Genomic DNA, 13,437 nt, shown 5'->3' with positions numbered 1-13,437 from the left:
GAGTATTGATTAGAAAGAGTTCATAAATTTAGAATATTTTTGTATGTTTCAATAAAAGTGAAAAAAAATAATTTTTTCTTTATTATTTTTAAGATTTATAGGACTTTAAATTTATTTTAGTAACCAAAAATTTGATAATTTAGTGCACAAAAAAAAAGTTTTTAAATTTTTAAGCATTATATGCGCATTCTAGAAAACACTACTTTCCACGTTGGAGGTGCGTATTTTCAGTTACGTATTTTTTACGAGCTCTTCTACAAGTTACTTTCTTATCTATAAAATAAGATTTATCTATAACATGCTGAATCATAATAAGCTAAGTAACGTAAAATGAAGAGTAAAAGAAATCTTTTTGTAAATTTTAAATGCGACGTTAAAGAGTTAAGCATTATTTTGCACATTAATCTTAAGAGTAACCGGTAGAAGCATTAAAAAAATGTCATTTCAATGGTAGCTTTTAGGTTATTAAAGTCTACAACGACTAGTTTCCAACCCTCATGCTAAGAGTGCGTCGCGCGAACGACGGTATTGTGTGCCTCCCTTAATCTAAAGAGTAAGGATTTCGACTGAAAGACGATAAGCGTGTTTAGCTATCCGTCGCAAAGGGCGCTCGCAATGCCATAGGCTTTTGTAATTCGCAGTGAAGTATATTATTAAGCACAAAATACGGCGCGTTTGTTAGTAGGCAGATGTTTATTTTTCTCGCACTCGAAGCGAGGGCGCTATTGCCAGTGAGTTGTAGCCTCGGGCTGCAGCTGCATATATCGTTATCAGCCAAATGCAAAATACATTCAACCTTTGCTTATAGCGCAACGAAAGCTCACCGAATTGACAAAGCAGCACAGGCTACGCGCATACAGCCTTAAAAGGTGAAGTTTGCTGCGAGCAATAGTAATCTTTTCTTTTCCTATCAAATAAACTGCTCTTCTAAGTTTTGAAATTTGCTTCTGGTTTTCTAAATTATGAAGTTTTATTTCACTCTAGTTATTATTTTAAAGGATTCTTTCTATGTGGTCCTAAGTTCGATTCTAGTTTCTGGTCTTCTATATAGCCCTATTCTACTTAATCAGCTTACATTGTGGTATATCTTAACTATGTATCCCTATTCCTTCTTGTCTCATTTATTAACATCTGGTCATTAAGAAGAACCAAATAAAGGTAGAAGTAAGGAAAGTAATAATATACTAATTTCAAATATGACACTTGAGTAAAACGATAAAAAGTAAGACGAATAACTGGACGTCCGGGCTAAACCTTAAACTGAATAATAAGGGGGGAGTCTCAAAAACAGAATAACTAGACGAAGGCAAAAAAAAAAAACGGAGTGAATTCGGGAAACAAAACGCAGATTATAATATAAAGAATATATGCATTCGGTGCCGTTCGTTTAAAAAAAATGTATTTATTAGCTTAACTGTGAAAATATTTTGTTTATTAGGGCTTCAGTCTTTAACGTATGGACAAAGTAAGGTTATTTATATATTGTGGTAGCCGGCGAGCTCTTAAAAAATAGATTCGTCAACTTTAAAAAATCTGTGATAAATAGTTTAAGTCTGCTTTTAGAGCTAACAAATTAGTTAGACTTACTTCGTAGTTATGAGAATTTTATATGTGATACCCGGGCCTATTTTCCCTCAGTGTGGAGCTAATATACATAAAATAATAGTGTTTGTTATCAGGCCTAAAAGAATTGCAATAGTCTCGACAAAATATTCACAGCTTTTTGTTTTTTGTTTCGGGTTCTAATTATAAAGAAAAGATTGGCATCAAAAAGACCCGTCTTATTGAAACTATTTAACATTTACCGCCTACCATACTACTATTTGAATGTACGTAAATAATTTTAGGATTAATAAGGTTCATTATCTCTCCTTAATTATTGCGATACTTAATGAACTCAAATTATCGTAACACATACATTACAGATATAGAATGAAATTATAGTAAATTTTTTTTAACAACAAAAACCTTATGATTGCTGGTCTAATTCAAAAACTTCAAAATCCAATAAAAAAGAGCGCTTAATTACTTTCGGTTAGAAGTTACTATGCTAGTTAACGAAAATAAACTTAAAACTTTAGGTAAACTTTACTTCCTTTTATAAAAAGGCTCTCCTAAACTTAGAAAATATTATGTTTCAGATTTTAAAATTGTGATAAATATTATCCTATAAAAAAGTCAATAATGTTAAGAGACTTTTGCAAAAGTTTTAACTATTAACCTTTCTGTTTTTAACTCAAAGAATTTAACTTAGTAAAGCCTTTTATGTGAAAAATTTGACAGTATTCCTTGCGTTTCAAAAAAGTTCTTTTCCATATTTACTCTATCTCAAGCATAAGGGAAAATAAAACCTCTACCTCAGTAGTAACTTTTACTTCATACTTTATTATACGCAGCCTCACAAAAGGTTTTATAAACATTCTTTTGTGTAAAAAAATAATTATTGTCATCTGCCTAGCTGAATATTATTCATTTACTTCTTTTATTTTGTAAACTTTACTAATTTAGTATGACATTAGTGCAAAAAAATGTTCTTCACTTCTTCTTTTTTTTAAAAAAATTTTTGATATTGGCTAGGTTCATATTAATTATTTGCTTAAAGGTGCACTTTTCCTAAGCACAAACTCAATCTCAAATATTTAGGTGGTTAAGTATTTAACCTAAAAAAAATATCGGAATGCCAAGTTTAAATATTGTAGGCTTAAATAAGCTTTCATGTCTAACCTCCCTATTAAAGATAATAACGATGTTCTGAAGCAAATGGATTATATATATATATATATATTATAGGTACCCTTAAAAGCATCTAAACTCTTATCTTATTCTAAGAATATAGTAAATAGATGATAGCAGTTATTAGTATACTTTTTGAAATGTTAGAGAGATGGCTTTGTCTGGTTACTTTTAATTATTCTTCTCTCATCTAAAGATGAAATAAAAGTATTCAGCATTTTCAAATTTATGCTTAAAGTATTATAAAGTCACATTAATAAGGCCTTATTTCTAAGTAAAAATCAATTAAAGATTATTATCAATTACCCAACTAATTAATTAATAACTAAATTTAATTATTATCCTACACTTAATAACTTTAAGGTTATTATATTATATTCTAATGCTGCAATTATTATTGCCAGCTTTCAGTTTAAAGATTTTCAGGTCCAGTGCATATAAGTAAATTCAAAACCCCCTAATAAACTTGGAAAGTAGGATTAGAGATTCTCTCCAAATTCGTTTTAAGTGTATGGAAAAAATTTTCTACATAATTATTTTAAAAGTAATCAACTATGATTCTATTCTGTACCGAAATATAATTATAAAAAAGGAAACATTTTAGCTTTATTTATATTTATTATATATATTTTATTTACTGAAGTTTACTTATTACAATTTGTAAATTAGAAAATACTATTACATCATTTAACTTTTGCTACATAAAAGTTAATCAAATATTTATTTACAATTACTCTTATTCAAGTTCAAGTATTTTTTATATTTTTTTTAAAAACAAAGTAAATTTAGTTTTATATATAGTTAATATATGAATTTTAATTTTTCTAACTTTTTATCAATTTCTTTTAATATTTGTTAAAATTATAAATGTTTATATTTTTTTCTAAATTATTTATTATTAATATAAAATTATAAAATTTTATAAAAAATATAAAATAACTTTTGAATAAAATTCTTTATATTAAACAAAAAATATATACTTTAAAAAATATATTACTTATACTAACTAAATTTTTAATTTTTGATTTTTATTATATTTTATAATTGTTAAATATTATTATTGTGTAAATACTTTTAAAGTATATTTATTTCTGGTTGAAGACACAGTAAACCATATGCACTCTACTTTCCCTTTCTTTATTCGCTGTATAAAATATTTTTTACTTTCTCTAATTTTTTTAGTATTATTTAACATGAACCAAATATGTATTTTTTTTATTATCAATTTCTTCAATTTATAATAGTAAGTTTTTTTTTTTCAGTAAGTTTTTATATTTCGATATATATTAATTTTATTTATTTAATGCCTAAAAATTAATATTAATATTAGTTATCTATAAAAATTAATAACTATTGAAATTATATAAATACCTAAACTATTAAATTTATATCATAGTTATTTTTTATTTTACTTTATTTTATATTTCATTTAATGTTATAACTATTTAAATTTTGTTATATTATACTTACATCTACCAAAGTACACAATAGGTCATTCGCATTATATTTTCTTTCTCCCTTATTGGCTGTATACATAAATTGTTTTACATTCGCTGCTTTCATTTTTATTTCAGTCAATATCAACGCAAAATAAAATCTAATCTATTATAATTTTTATCTTAAAAATAGTAATAAGTAAATTATCATATTTAATTTGACGCATGTAATAATAAACAATATTATTTATCTCTAACTAAATTATTATTGTAGTTGTAGAACCGTATAAGTTTTTTAGTATTTGTTATCAATATATATTTTTTTTGGTAAAATTTTTTTATTATATGTTATAATATTTAAATTTTACTAAATTATATTACTTGAAATTGAAGGCACCACAGGTCACGTGCTTTTTACTTTTTTTTTTCTTTAATGGCTTATAAATAAACTATATACTTCCACTGTTTCCGTATTATATTTAATATACCAACGCAAAAAAAATATATTTTATTAATAATTATTGCATGAATATATAATTATATAAAAACTATAACATTCAGTTACAACATTTTAAATAATTTTTATTCATTAAACGTTACATTAATAATTAAACTATTTACTGCCATTGTATTTTAATACTATTTTAATTTTATTAAATTGCTATTTCAAGACACAATAGGGACGCGCTTTTACTTCCCCTTTATATTGGTTGTATAAATAAATTTAATTCTTTCACTGCCTTCATTTAATATTTTAATTAGTATCTAATAGCGTTATTTTCATATATATATAATAAGTAAATTATTATATCAGTCAATATATTTTTAAAATATTAGTTACTCATTAAATGTTTATATAAATGATAATAAAAATTATTTTATCTATATTTTTTTTAGATAATAATATTTTTCTTATTACTATTAAGTTTTGTTTTTAATATAAAACGGAAATATTAATAATTATATATATTTTTTTCTACTTTAATTTTCTTAATATTTTTAATGTTTTAAACGTTTTGGTAATAAAATCAATAATCTCCTAGAAAAGGGTTTTATATTATTTTTAAATAATTATTATGACCCTTAAATTACTAATTCGTCATTTTTATAGATATTTTTGATTTCTTTATAATAATAATATAATTCCCCATTTCTTTGCAATTCAATTTAAAAATATATAATTTACTTTAATTATTATTATTAATATGCAAAACTTTTTGAACTTATAAAATGTTTTGTTATAAATATTTATATTTATAACAAAATCAAAATATATTAAGAATAAGTAAGAAATGATTTAACATACTATTAAAATTTTAATAGAAGAATAAAAAAATATTAATAAAATTAAAAATATAAACTGTATTAGAATTATTATTTACTTTTAAATATTAAATAAAAAAATTAAAAAGAATAAAGATAAATAAATATTTAATTTTATATATAAAAATTTAATATTAGATAATTTTTTACAAAGTTGCAAATTCTTTTTAAAATTAAAAATTTTTTAAAACATATATAATATATATATATATCCATTTTCATAATAATTATATATATTTAATAATAAAGTTTTGCAACATAAAAATTTATTAAAGTATAATTTTATAACTTTACTTTATCATGTATTTTTTATAATATTTATAAAAGCATATCAACATTTTTTATTCTCTCAAAAATATTATATTAATGATATATATTATAAAAAATATATTTACTGATAAAAAAGTTTTCTGGTTTTTTTTAAAAAATGATATAAATTTTAAATTTTATTACTTTATTTTGTATTTTTGTAATAATTATACAAACATAGTACTGTTTCTTATTCACTTTTATACATTTTATTATATATTTTTTTTTAAATAAAAAATATTTACCAATAATAAAGTTTGCAAAACTTACTTAGGTTGATACAATTTTATCTGGTACTTTCTATAATTCATATAAACATAAAATACCATTTTTTTATCTACCTTTCCATATTTTTTTAAATATATTTCATTATTAGTAATAAAAATTTACCAATAAAAAATATATAAATTTTATTATTTATTTTATATTAAATATAATATAAATAAAATATATTCACCTTTACATATTTTGATAATATAAATACTTTTATTTAATATATTTATTATAATAATTTAGTACCATTTTTTATTAAATTTTTTTAACGTATTTTTTATCATTTATAAAAAAAATATTATATTTACTTATCTTAAAAACTCTACGAAGTTTTTCTATATAACTTTATTTTTTGATTTAAATTTCATTAAAACTTTATTATTATTATATATTTATTAATACTGAATAAATATTAAACTTCAATAATTGACTTATAAAAATATTAACATTTTTATAATATTTTTTTATGTTAAATACTGTTTACTTAAAGTCCACTATAAAATAACAAAATTACTGAGTGCCGCTTAGCCAACTAGAGGGTTATTTAAGCTTACAAGCGAGCAGTACTGTTATTTATTGGTCCATGGCGTTGAGCTTTTAGTTTAAATATGCGTGTAAACCAACTTCACTCGCCCCAAACTGTTCTTAGGAGCGGAAATGTAAAGCAGTTCAATAAACCAGTTTTCCCCTCTCTTATATCACACCTTGGTTATAGGTGCTAGAGTTTAACTTAAAGACTACGCGCGGAGGGATCTAGAGTTAACAATATGAAAAACTTCAAAATTCATTAAAATTTATACGAATTATTATTCATTTTGTAAAAATTTAATTTTTTTTTTGTTTAATAATTATAATAAATTTTTATTTCTTATAATTATTAATATAAAAATTAATTTATACTCCAAATTTCTTAAAAACATTTCTTATTATAATTTTTTTTTTAGTATAATTTAATTTTTTGCTACTGTTTTAATAAAATTAGCTATATATATTTTAAATTTCTTTTAAACTTTATCCTCTTTTATAATAGCTTTATTATAATTTTTACTAAGAAACTTATATAAAATCTCTAATTTTTTTTAAAATTTTATTTTATTTTATAATATTTTAACTTTAATAACTTTTACTATAAAAATTTATTTTATATTATTAATTTTTTTGAAACTTTATTTTATATTATGATAAAATTATAATTTTTTAATACTTTTTTTTACTGTAAGATTTATTAAATATTATAAATTCTTAAAAACCATTTTTTATAGCAAACTCTTATTTTTCAAAAAAAATTTATTGTAAAATTTCTATTGTTAAATTTTTTTTAAACTATACTTTTTTTACAGTAAAATATTAATTTTCTCTAACTTTTGTTAAAAAATTTATAAGTTAATTTGTGCTAAATTTAATTTTATTTTATGATAAACTGGAAAAATTTTAACTTTTAATATAAAACTATATAATATTTTTTCATGTTATTGAAACTTTTTTTCTTTTATAATAAATTATATTTTTTAATAACTTTTATTATTAAATTTATTTAAACTTTATTTTATTTTATGATAAACTTTTAATTTTAACTACTATTATTAAAAAATTCTTATATGATTTAAAATTTCTTAAAAACTTAATATTCTTTTATAGTAAACTTTAATTTTCATAAATTTTACTGTAAAATTATTATATATTTTAAGTATTCCTATAATCTTAAATATTATAATAAACTTCTAAAATTTTATAACACTTTTATTACAAAATTTATTTAAATATTTTTTAATTTTTAAAAACTTTATTTCTTTTAGAATAAAATTAAAATATTATATAACTTTTTCTGTAAATAAAATTTAATATTGAAATATTTTTAAAACTTTATTTTATTTTATTATAAACTTTTAACATTTCATATAAAATTCTCATGTCTTAAATTTCTTGAAAACTTTTTTTTTATAGTAAAACTTTAATCTTTTATAACTTTTACTATCAAATTACTATAAACTTTAAATTTTCTTATAAACTTTTAAAATTATTATAAAAATAAAAATTTTAATTTTTATTATATTTACTATTAAAATTTATGTTTTAAAATTTTAAAAAAACTTTACTTTTTTTTAAAACTTTCTTTGTACAGTAAATTTTTAATTTTGTATAGCTTTTACTATTTTAATTTAAACTTTTATTACTATTATAAAAAGTTTAGCGATAATTTTTAAAAGTTTTTAAAAGTTATTATATATTATATTATATTTATTAATATTTTAAATAAATTTAGCGATAATCTGCAACGATTTGTATATTACATTAAATTTATTAATTATTATATATAAATTCAGCGGTAATTAAAAAATTTTATATTACATAATTTATTATTATTACATTTATAAGGTTAAAAACTATTTTTTATAAGTATTATTATTACTGTTATAAGCTTTTTATTATAATAATTTAAGCATACAAAAATATATTAACAATTTGCTCATAATAAAGATAAAAATTAATATAGTATTTCATTTTATAATACTTTTATAAATTTTACGTTTAAGACTTTTATAGAGTTATAATGATAATAATTATTATTAACGAATATACTGATAACAATAATAACACATAAATTAACAATTAATAATAAAAATAATAATCACAATATATAAGATAGTTATAAAAATTATTAATAATGATCATAGCAAGTAAATCCTTCAATTTTATTACTATTTTTTTTTACTATAATTATTATTACTTCATTATAGTTTTATATAATTTTAATTGTTTACTTTATATTTATCTCATTTTTATAAAATATTATAGTAATAATTAATTATTAATTATTAAAATTATTAATAAATTTTTCTTTCATTAATCTGCTTTTTTATTTTTTTTTATACATTTATATATTACATAAATATTTTATTTAATGCCTCATTTATTTTATTTTATTATTTAAAATGTAAATTATATGTTTTTTCTGTTTAATTTGATAATATTTTAATTTTTTTTTAAAAAAACTTTTTTTGGAAAAATAATAAATTATATGAATATATAATAGGTTATATTATTTACTAAAAAACAAAAAAATAAAAAATTAATAATATAAAATACGTAAAAAATGATAGAAGAGCTAAAACAAAAAATAATTGAAATAAACTTCCATAATAAATTATAATTGAAATAATTATTACAAAAGTTATTTAAAAAATTAATAAATAATTATAATTATAAAATAAAAACTAAGTAAACAAGTTTATGTTAAAAAAATTTACGGTAGATTTTATTGAAAATCCTTTTTTTGTTTAAAATTTATAAGAAAATAAAAAAAAATAATTAAAATAAAAAAATTAAAAAAAAAACTCATTTTTGTTCAAAATTTAGCTAAAAGATCATTATTAAAAAATTCATAAAAATAAATTTTATAGTAAAAAATTTTTTTAAAAAAATAATAATTTAAAAACAGTTTTAAATTTAGCGAAGAAGTATATATTAAAAATTAATGAAATAAAAATTACTTTTACATATAAATTTTATATAAAATATTATTTTTTAAATCATTTTGTTTGCAATGTAACAAAAGAGTTAAAATTGAACAAATTATTAAAATAAAAAAAATTATATGAAATAAATTATTAAAATCTCAAATTTCATAAAAAATAAATTTTATACCAATTTTTTATAAAAAACATTTTTTAAAGTATAGGAAAAAAAAGTAAATATATAAAAAATTATTAATCTAAAAAAAAATTTTGTTTTAAATCATTCTTGCAAAAATTTAGCGAAAAATTTATATTAAAAAAATTCTTGAAATAAAATAAAATTGATAAATATATTAAAAGTTTTTTAAGTCGTTTTTGTTTAAAATTTAGCAAAAAAGAAACTATTAGAAAAAACTTACTGTAATAAAAAAAAAATTGCAAGAGTTAATAAATTTATAATTAATAAATTATTATCTTATAAAATCTTTAATGCATTTTTGTATTTTTTATATTTTACAAATTTATAATAAAAAACCTTTTATTATTTTTTTCCCTAAAAGCATTTTAATAGAAGTTTATATATATATAATTTTTTTTGATAACTGTATAAAACTAATAAATATTATTGAAATTAACTTTTATAATTTATTTTTCTATAAAATTTTACATCTAAATAAATATTAATAGTTTCCTTTTTTTTATAAATATTTAATATGATATACATAAAAAAGTTTTTATTTTTAATTATAATTTTCTTTTTAAAAAAATAATTATAAATAAAGCTTTCTAAAATCTAAAAAGGTTATATATTCTTTTTTTTATAATAATTAATTTTAATAAACTTATTTATAATAAAACATAATATTATTTTATTCTTTTTAATATTTTTTTAAAAATATATAAAACTGATTAAAAAATACATTAAATAACTTTTTATTGTTAATAAAAGTCTCTTGTATAAAAAGTTATTAAAAGTTATCTTTGATATAAGTATTTACTAGGAAATATCAATTAAACCATCATTTTATTATAATTTTTGTATTAATAACAAATGAAACTTTTAAAACTTTTATAAAGTTACTAAATATAAATTTTTGTATAATACTTTAAAATATTTTAAGAATAACTTTTTTATTTATTATTTTTTGTTTATGTATGAAAAATTATTGAGTTCTCTTTTTTTATTAATATTTACTATATTTAAGAAAGTTAACTTTTTTTTGTATTAATAAAAAACTTTTAAAACAACCTTTTATATAACCTATTCATAAAATAATTTAAAAATTTATCATTAATAAATTTATTTAAAGTTTACAGAAATTTTTTATTTATTAATTTTCTTTCATATAAGTTTGTCATAAAAAACTAAAAAAATTTATTTTATTAATGTTTACTTTGAAATTTAAAAAATGTTAACCTTTTTTTTTTAAACTTTAAAAATTTGTTAAATCTTTTTATATTATAAAATTTTTTTACATAACTTGATAAATAAATAATACAATTTATTTTATTATAATTAAAAATTAAAACTGTGTTTAAAAACATATAAAAGTATCTATTTTTTAGTATAAAAATATTTACTTCATTATTCTTTTAATAAATTATTTTTCTTTTGCACATCACTCTTCAAATAATCGTAAGCAGTAAAACTTTTTTATTGTTTATTTTTTATATTATTTTAAACTCTTGTAGTTTTTTTCATTATAACATAAACTTTTTTTATATAATAATAATAAAAGTATTAAAAAAAAATTTCTTTAATAAATTTTAACTAAACGCGCTTATATTAGAACAAAACATTTATCCTGCTGTCAATGCAGGGAGCTGTGGAAATTTTCATCCCATTTTCCGCACTTTTTCTATAATATCAAGCTAAGTGTGTCAAAAGCTATTTCGATTCTAAAAAAAATAAAAGAAATTATAAACATACTGGGAAATAACTTTTACATATAAATTTATCATAATTTATTATTAATACTTTGTATAAAATATGAAAAATTCTTTGATATATATGTGTGTTCACGATTTATATAATTTATAGTTTCTATACAATGATAACTCAAGTAATTGATAAAATCAATATAAAAAAAATATTCAAGTCAGTAATTATTCAAAAAAATAAAAAAAAACTTAAATTTGAATCAACAAATCCAGTTTACTAAATAATTAATTTTTTTTTTAAAAAAATTACCTGAAATTTAGAAAGAACGCACTCAACTCTGCGAATCAAAAAAGTTAAAATGACTATTGGGTCCTGTAGTGTGCGGGGATCCGAGTCCGAACACGCGATTTTTATATTTTTCATCATCAATTCTATCTTCGAAAAACATTCGGCGCATCTTAAAAAAGGTAACGCAAGTGAGCAAACTATCGCTTCCGGCCTGATGCTGCGGTCCGATTCGGTTAACTTCCATGTCATCAGCGACATCTTGAAGGCCGCCTTTTAATTTTTTACAGCTCCGCATTAAATACTTGATGTCGTATGTGCTGGGAAAGTAAAGTTCTAATACTTTTAAAAACTCGCTTTCTTCTAGCGGAAGTTTCTTGCAGGTTAAGATTTTAATTAAATAACCGTAATCCATATACCTATAGAAAGTCAATACAACAAATGATATACATTTTATTAAAATTTATAAAAAAAATTAAATCTGTATTAAAAAAAACCAGGATAATCAAAACTTGCCCTTGAAATGAAATCCACTTTACTTCTGGGTTAAGCAGACTTCCAGATTGGAAAAGTAGTTCGCCAAAAGCTTGGACATCAATTCCATCAACAGAGTGTTTTTCAAAATTAATTCCTGATCTTTTTTAAAAATAATTCATAAAATTTACATTTCAAGAATATAAATAATAATAATATAACTTTAAAATTAAACTAAACTTAAAAAAAACCTTTTTAGAAGGTCTATAGAGTCAGGAGCGTACATGTCTCCTCCTAAAGTAAATTCAAAATTAAATTGCCACGTACACGTCCCTTCTGGTACGTTTCCATCTTCATCACTAAAAGTGAGGCCCAGCTGAATAATTTTTAAAAGATCGACGTTACACCGCAATAGTTGATATGTATATTCTAAAGAAGCTCTAGGAAAGTTGTAAGGCCTGGCCACTGTGCCGGGAAATTCAGTATCCTACAATAAAAATTTTAATTACTTAAGTATTTGTTATTAGAGTGTAATATATAAAAAAAATTGTCGAAGTATCCTAAACCTTTTATAATAATAAACTATTTATTTAAACTTATAAATTTATTAAGTCGTTTTTAAAAACCATTGAAATGTAGTTGTATTTTTCTAAAACTTTCATTATCTTTAACATTTCTTCCTTTAAATTATGTTTCCAAACTTCTTGAATTAAACTTTCGTTAAGTGAAGAAGAATAAAGCAAGTTCATTTCTCATTATAAAGTATCTAATATGGATAAAGCTACTTTTCTTTTTGCAATAAGAAGCCTTTTACGTAACAATATGATATTTTTAAAAAAAAGGTGGTGATGGTAAAACTTTATCTAGAAGAGTAATGGCGACTGATGAAGAGGGTAAGGCTGCTCCTTATTTGTATAGGCCCTCGCTAACTTTGGTTTTTCCTTGGTTTTCCCCTTTGTTATATGAGTGATAGCGAAAATATATTTTTAAAATTTTTTATGACGTAAGCTTTACTTCTGCTTAACAATACGACCAACGTGTCAACTTTGTTCAAGTAGAAAAGAAACTATTATCAGTACTTGTAAAAACTTATCGGTTGGTATTTTTTTAAGAAAAAAAATGCAAGATTTAAGTTGAAAAAGTGTTTTTACTATTTCATTTAGTAAGCGCTTCGGTAGTACATATATAATATATTAAAGAATAGAAATTTTATTTTTATATATTTAACTCATATATTTTAAGTATTGAACTTGAATATATCCTTTTG

The 13,437-nt window shown here is 19.7% G+C and overlaps 2 long non-coding RNA genes across 2 annotated transcripts; one reads left to right on the top strand and one right to left on the bottom strand.

Moving 5' to 3' along the window:
- The first annotated feature begins 11,851 nt into the window (after positions 1-11,851).
- LOC135145390 (uncharacterized) lies at positions 11,852-12,244 on the top strand. The gene is made up of 3 exons (XR_010283436.1): positions 11,852-11,931; positions 11,987-12,079; positions 12,197-12,244. It is a non-coding gene; the product is annotated as an uncharacterized LOC135145390 (long non-coding RNA).
- On the bottom strand, positions 12,208-12,870 carry LOC135145389 (uncharacterized). The gene is made up of 3 exons (XR_010283435.1): positions 12,797-12,870; positions 12,422-12,657; positions 12,208-12,332 (listed from the first exon to the last, which is right to left on the bottom strand). It is a non-coding gene; the product is annotated as an uncharacterized LOC135145389 (long non-coding RNA).
- Positions 12,871-13,437: the final 567 nt, after the last annotated feature.

This window comes from Zophobas morio, unplaced genomic scaffold (genome assembly GCF_036711695.1).
Source record: "Zophobas morio isolate AGI-343-1 ecotype UQ-CSIRO unplaced genomic scaffold, CSIRO_AGI_Zmor_V1 ptg000147l, whole genome shotgun sequence".
In the NCBI taxonomy this organism is placed as follows: Eukaryota; Metazoa; Arthropoda; class Insecta; order Coleoptera; family Tenebrionidae; genus Zophobas; species Zophobas morio.
The sequence above is the reverse complement of the archived record's forward strand: the minus strand, read 5'-3'. Positions and strand labels throughout refer to the sequence as shown.